This window comes from Abramis brama (assembly GCF_963993115.1).
Source record: "Abramis brama genome assembly, chromosome: 19".
NCBI lineage: Eukaryota > Metazoa > Chordata > Actinopteri > Cypriniformes > Leuciscidae > Abramis > Abramis brama.
The window spans coordinates 8,048,152-8,056,445 of NC_139981.1; positions in this window are offsets into that span (position 1 = coordinate 8,048,152).

Sequence of the window (8,294 nt, forward strand, 5' to 3'; positions counted from 1 at the left end):
CTGCAACTCCAGATTGTAACAAAGACTGCCGAGTTCATTTATTAAGATGAATAGGAATGAAAAGATCCAGCAAATCATAACACTGATGAGCCACAACTTTAAAACCACATGCCTAATATGGTGTAGGTTCTCTTTGTGCTGCCATAACAGCTCTGATTCTCCAAGGGACTCCACAAGACCTCTGGCACCAAGTCATTAGCAGCAGATCCCCAGCAGGTCCTGCAAGTTATGAGGTGGGGCCTCCATGAATCAGATGTGTTGGTCCAGCACGTCCCATAGATGCTTAATAGGACTGATTCCATATTCCACTGGGAATTTGGAGGGCATGGCAACATCATGGCTTAAACTTATTGTTGTGTTCCTCAAACCATTCCTGAACAATTTTTGCAGGGTGCAGTGTGCTGCTGAAAGAGGCCACGGGAACACCATTGCCATGAAGGGGTGTACGTGGTCTGCAACAATCTTTAAGTAGGTGGTACGTGTCAAAACATGTCCAGAGCATAGCACTGCCTCCATCAACCTGCTTTCTTCCCATGCATCCTGCTGCAGTCTCTTCCCCAGGTAAACGATGCGCATGCACCCGGCCATCCACCTGATATAAAAGAAAGGGTGATTCATCAGACCAGGCAACTTCTTCCACTGCTCCATAATCCAGTTGTCCATGAGTCTCACATCCCCATTGTAGGTGCTTTCGGCGGTGTAAACGGGTCATCATGGGCAATCTGACCGGTCTGCGGCTACGTAGATTTCTACATAGGGTCCAACAATTTAACAACAAACCTGATCTCAAATATCATATCGCATGACATCTGTTATGTTTAGCAACTGTAAAAGTGAATAGCACATAACTGACACAACAGTGGTATAAACATACATATCTATTGGTTCGATATGTGTCATCGTTTTCAAATACCTCCGTTTTCACAGTGCACACTACAACGCGAAAACGCCGTTTTCAAATTTATTCACTTGGGAAAGCGTTTTCAAAAAGCTCAGATTTTGCAGGACAAAAACAGTCTCAGTATGGAAGAGAGTTTCAATTCACATTCAATTCAATTCACGTTTATTTGTATAGTGCTTTTTTACAATACACATAATTTCAAAACAGCTTTACAGAAAGTGCATGAGTCCATATTACAATTTAGAGTGTTATGTTATCAGGTAACTGTCTAAGTTATGTATTTCAGAAATGTACATATACAAAATCACAGTTAGCTAAAAAAAAAAATTAATTTAAACAATGTAGTAATTTAATGCAGATACAATGAGCTCATTGAAGTAATGAATACTTGTTTGTTAACAAATGATTATGACATTTAGAAAATATAGCATTGGTGCATGTTGATTCAGAGTTTGCGTCATCTGAAGTCTTCGCGGGGGTTGGCACCGTCTCTTCATATGTGTTGGGCATCTGAAGTCTTCATAAGAGGCTGGATCCAAACTGGAGCTGACATATTCTCTAGTTGTACCTCAGGATGGGCATCCCAAGATAAAACAGAAGCAAATAGAAAATAATTAGCGTAGCTGCTGTTCATAACATTAATCAAGGATAATCATGTGCATTTGATCTGATATAACTGTGTAAGGTTAGGTGATGCATTATATGAATGAATGAATTCTTCATGAATATGAATGAACATTATCAGGAAGGCTGGAAAAACGCTGGAAGGCCAAAACGGAAAGAAAATTAAGCGTTTTAAAATGAAAACATATTAATGTGGATTAGGCCTAAGTTCCTGGAGGGCCACAGCCCTGCAGAGTTTAGCTCCAACACTAATTTAACACACCTAATTTCATCAAGTTCTTCACTAGAAACTTCCAAGCAGGGGTCTCATTTATAAAACTGTGCGTAAGATCCTTACTAAACGTGTACGTGCGTCCAAAAGCCAAAAATGGCAGAAATGTGCAAAATTCCCTTTATAAATCCCAGTCAGCGGAAGATTGTGCACACATGCGTCTCCACCCCGAAATAACCATATGTGGAGCATACAAAGCCTAGTTTTACTATGCATATCCTCATCTGCATATCATTTGCATATGCATATTCATCCACGTGATAACATGTTTAATTGTACAAGACATCTGGAAAACATGAGATATGGATGTGCTGTCATATTACATTGCTAAAAATCATTTAGTAGCCTATCCTTGCCTTGTTTTTGAATAATAAATCAAATACATTTCAGAGAACGTTTTTCTCAATCTTTTCCACTGTCCAAATAGTATTTTTTATTTCTTTATATTTTTAATGGAAACAGATAGGCCTTATTGTGCATTATTGATCATTATTTGCACGAAAATATTTCCTCAGACCATGAGTTCTCTCTTTATCATGAGCTATAAGCAATCCTCGCTGTGGTTAAAACATTAAAACACAGCATGCCACAGGAAAAGTGTTCAAAAGCAACGCACTACAAATATTTCTATTTATTATAATATAAAAAAAATGTTGTAACTTCTCGGTAATGATTTGATGTAATTTAAGTGCTTAACTCCATTAATGAGAATGGCATATTTAATCTAAATGTGTATATCAGATGTAAAACATAGTTTAAATCATTCTTTTATTTATTCAAACTGTTATTGTGAACATGCACTGTATTTATGATTAGGACTCATAATGAAGATTTAAAGTGGTTTTCCTTCATCTGCCGTCAGTTCAGCTCACTCACCATCGGTGTCGCCAAACTGCTCCGTCTCCATAATGTTCGTACGCATGGGTCAGAGTTTGCGTGCAGGTGCGCACATTTTTCCGTCAAGTTTGTTTTTATAAATCACAACTTCTGCGTCGGAAGTGGCGTACGCCTTTTTTAGGGCTTGCTTTGTGCGTACGCAACGGTTATGAAGGAGGCCCCAGGTGAGTTGGAGCTAAACTCTGCAGGGCTGTGGGCCTCTAGGAACCGAGTTTGAGACCACTGTATTAAAACATATGCACCAGTCACAGAGGTTTAGCTTCCATCTTCCTTATGATCTCCGCTTTGCACTGCAACATTGAAAAGACACTGTTTATGTCCCGATGTCACTCGGCGGGCCAGCTGCAGCAGGAGGAGCGGGTGGTGTTGTGAAATCAGAGTCGCTGCAGGTAAGACAGAGGGCCTTTGTGCCCCCCCACCTTCCCCCTACAGTCTGGGTAACACTCATTCACTAGAGAGCCATGGGACAATCAGCTTCTCTTTGCTTCAGAGGGCTGGGCAACACTCTCACACCGAACCCATGAACAGTCGGCTTATTTGAATTCAAGTGTTTTTTCTTTTCTTTTCTGGGTGGAGAGTTTGGTTGCATCTGTTATAGCAGCATTAGAGGGGAGATTATGTTACAACTCTCCCCTCATCTAACAATCAACTCTAAATAGCCAGGCCTTCTCATTTTCCTTATTTCAGGACAAACCAGCTACTTTCTTACAGCAAATGTTGTCCTGCAGTATTTAAACAATCAACAGGTGATGATCGTTCAGTGTTTCACCATTTCTCCTTTTGTTTCTGGAAGGCTCCTGTTGTCTGTCGTTCCTGGGTGGCATATAGAGGCTAATGTTTCCCCTTTGTCTGGGGTCAGACCCATTATCCCCTCATCTCTGTCTGAGTTGTGTGTGTCTGCGCTGACATTGGCCATCCCCTCCCCCTGTTTTCGCACATAGCTTTGTTTCAGAAGACCCCACACTTTGTCCAAGCCCCTCCGCTGCTCCTCCTCCTCCTCCTTACACTATATCACTCTTTTCATTGCTCCTGCTGTGAGTCTCACCGCCTTCAACAAGTCACTTGTGCAAAGGTGTAATTATCATGACAATGGAATGCGGCCTCTGGAGACTTCGTGATAGCTTTTCATAACATGTCGTGCTTCTCTGTTTTTATTGTTATTTGCTTGACTTCTTGGAAATGGAAGTGACTTTGTGGCCTCAGAAATTCCGAAAGAAGAAAGTATATAGTGTTTGCTGACATGTACAATACTGTCGGGTCAGAAATATGCAAACACAAGTAATGCAAACTTGACTAAAATTGACTTAAATGTAGGGTATGCAATTTTTTATAAACACTTTTTGTTATTCTGGTTGAAACTATCTTCACATCCTGATAGCAATCAATAGAAGTGGTCTTCTCTTCTAAACGTTCGTCCAATCATTGCATTCGGTCCGATTGCAATAATAGGATGTCCTACCTGCCTGTCAACATCATCATCAGTGCTTTCCAAAAGGCTATATGCAGAGTTGTAGACAGACAGTCACAATATGAGATCTTTTTTTATATTTCTGACGTGGCATGAACGCACCACTATTGTCACACCTTTGAATACTGCAACGCCAGTAGGCTATAGAGTCAGCTTCTCATCATTCCTTCACATAACAGTCAAAAACAAGAAAACCACCCACTTATGATGCTTTGAGTCTGTGATACATGAGAGAGACCACTGATGGGCATCTGTGCCAGTGGCATTATTATCAACTGCTAGGCTCTGCAGTGTTTGAGAGGCACTTATATGCAGTTCTTAGTCAGCTGGACAACCCCAGGGACAAGCAAAGTGGAGCAGTTGTTGAGGAAATTATCCTTTTTTCCTGGCTCTAAGGCAAGGGCATACTGGGTTACAGTGTGAGAAACCTGTGCGGTTGTGTTTGATTGGCTCTTTGGCATCTCCCAGTGGGAACACCACACCCCTGCTCTCTATATGGCTTTATGCAGGTAACTGCATTAGTAAATAGTCCTTAGTTTTATTATTTTAAGTATGTTTTATATTTATCATTACGGTCTGATGCATTAATATGGTAAGGTGATATAGCTAAATGGATTGTATAAACACACTGTGGGGAACCAACCACCCTGTGTTATTTACAGTAACTCTTCCGGCATGCATGTTTCAGTCTATACACCAAGCAACAATGGAAACAAACACAGGAAAACACAATTCCTTTGCTGCTATAGTCACTAGACTGATTCTGAGCGCCATGACCATTTCTCAGTCTAAACAGTCTGAAGGAAGCCATCTTGTACAACATAAACCCCAACATCAACAATAATGAATAATCACCACTAGATATACACTATACTGTTCAAAAGTTAGATTTAAAAAAAAGGAAAAAAGTCTCTTATGCTCATTAAGGCTGCAGTTATTTAGTCAAAAAATACAGTAAATTCAGTAAAATACTGAATTTTCAGCATCATTACTCCAGTCTTCAGTGTCACATGATCCTTTAGAAATCATTTTAATATGCTGATTTGATGTGATGCTCAACATTTAGTATTATCAATGTTGAAAAATAAAAGAACAGCATTTATTTGAAATAGAAAAATATATAAGATTATAACTGTTTTTACTGTCACTTTTGATCTATTTAACACATCTTCACTAAATGAAAGTATAAATTCATTCAGTGAAAAAAAAAATCTTTCTGACTAAACTTTTGAACAGTATAGTGGATGATTTAGCAGCTTAAAATGAAGTAAAGTTTTGAGAAACGCATATTGTCTAACCACATAAAAATGTGTCTGGAGCTTTCTCATGATGTTTGAATAAGACGTCTGCCCTTTTTAGTGTAATCCTATACACTGCACTGACCCGGATATCTCCCTCATTGATGTGAAAAGCACGAACAGAAAACAGGATGTCCGAGGGAGGCAGTTCCTGCCTGGATGTAGTCACCCTGGTGCAGGGTCACTGGAAGCAGCGGGAGTTCTTTAACTTAAGCATTCGCCTTAGAGGTTCCTAATACATGCTACGTTTGATGTTTAGTTTTTACAAGGCATTTGGAAGATTGATTGTTCCTTGTGGCAGTGATTAAAAAAAAAACTTAATTAAAGCAAATGGAGGTCAACAATGACCTGATAGTTATGAGGTGACAGATGACATGGCACAGAGTTACATGTTATGGCCAAGACATTTTCTAACTTATGGCACAAAACGTGTCTTTTCTATCCCTTCAAACATTCAATACACCGTGTAAAGCCGTAATAACAGACATCATCAAGTGCACCTGCAGTGGAGCGTGTGTGTGTGTGTGTTCCCGTCTCGCTGTACACCCTACAATTACTCTAGTCTAGTGCTTGGGTTTAAACTCTCACTCTACTGTGAACATCACCATGTTCAGACACATGTTTGAATAACAGCCCCGCACAGTTGTGAAGAATGTTGAGTAGCACTTGACTGGAGTCTGTGTTGTTGAGCTGTATTTATCTTGACCTTAATGCTGTGATAAAATCACAATAGAATTAGCATATTGATTTCTTTTTTCCCCAGATATACCACCATTATTAAACGTTTTGCATGTTACATAAACATTGACTGCCACGGTCACATTTTATTTCTAAAATAATTAACCTCCAGCCATATACTTTGAAATGGTTTAAATCCTGTATAGACTGCTGTCTAGCTTCCCATAAGAACACAACTTAAAATGTGCTCAGTCAAAACCTAATTTTGATGCAGCACTCAGTGCCACATTGATTTTTCTCTAATGTCTAATGGCATTCTTAACTGCCTTTACATCAGCTCACACCATAAAGTTTTAACAGGAAGCAGTGAAACGTGTCTTTGATCCAGTTTACTGCAGGAGGGTACATGTGCACTCATAATGAAAGAGTAATGAAGGAGTCGTGTTTCAGTCTGAAAAAGAAAAAAATCACTGTCAAAGGCAAGTGAACAAAATATGGCTCTGAACTTTATTTTTGCAATTTTTTTTATTTATTTTTTTATTATTTATTTAGCTTTTCATAAACAGGGAAACATTAAAACAATCACCATATGTTCTACAATAAGTGTCAAAAACAAAGCCTCCCCCCAGCCCTCAAACGTAGATCAATTCTATAAGTACAAGTCCTACAATGTGACAGACTGCTCAATTATAGTAATATAAGCATGAGGAAAAGTGAAATAAACAAAAATGAATGAATAAAATTACTTTGTTAATACAAAGTACTAATATATACATGCTTATACATATTGTACATATATACACACATATATTAAATAAAATATATATACTTACATAAATATACATCAGTGAGCATAACCTACATTTACACCCCGCATACATTACCTACTCCAACACATTAATACTTAAATATACCTGAATGGCATTACATATTACATACATTCAGTAACCTCACATACCTCGATATTCATACCCGCAATGAAAAAAGACTTAGTTTAGTGGGGGAAAGAAATATATATATATATATATATGCGAATGGGAGAAATTGCTATTTTTGTAAATGTTCTAACTTTGCTCTAGATTACACTAAAGATTTTTATAATACACTCTTAAAAATAAAGGATTTGAAAACTGGATATACTTGGGTAATTGGAGTATATATTAAATATACATAATATTATCTTGAATTCTTTGCCTTAGCATTTAAGCTTTGAATCAAATTGACCTTGGAGAAACTGGATATATACAAAGAACATGACCAGTCCTGATGTGGTTGTGGTCAGAACAGATGCTTTGACTCATTTTAAAACACAGATGTATAAAGACACAAGGTCTTATTCATTGAACATGGGGACTGGAAAGGGGTCTTAAATGGCACTCATGTATGGCAATCTTCCAAAGAGTGTGCTGTCATGCACGTCTACCTTTAACATGATTTATGGTGGGAAGAGGGAATGTATTCTTTACATACACTGAGGAAACACAATATCCTGTTCCACTGCCAGACCTTCGCCCTATGGTCATACATACATTTCAGCCATGTTTTGATCTGTCTGTCATATGCCAGACCTTTAGGTTTGATTTCAGTCATAACCTACTCTTGTCTACCCTACAAGAGCCAAAGCTTGAGTTTAAACTGCACAGGTTTTCGGATGGCAAATAATTTTTTTGAATTCGAATTTTTTTAATGTGTATAGGTTTCAAAATAACGGTCTGCCAACAGAAAATAGTTTTTAGTTTATTTTAGTCACAGTATTCATGATTTTTACTCTCACCACATTACTGATGATAGTGTGATCTAGGGGAGACTGGGGATAGTTGTCACGTGAGAAAGTCAAGAGCTATCTCATATAACTATTCCAGTTACACAAAAGTGTGTTTTCTCTGGCAGAGGTTTCAAACAACTAGTTCAATATGTTTGATAAAGCTTGGTAACAAATTGTACAATGTTTACTGGGGTAAGTTGTCACATTTTAAATGTCATAATGTATTATTGATTTAGAAATTACAATATTTTTTGGACAATGGGTTGATATTCTATATATATATTATATTTCATGAATTGTTTTAGTTTTTTATGTTTGTTTTTTACACAATATTTTTTTAAAGTCCCCATGAAATCAAACTTTAAGTTTTTTTTTTCTTTTAGTATGAATAT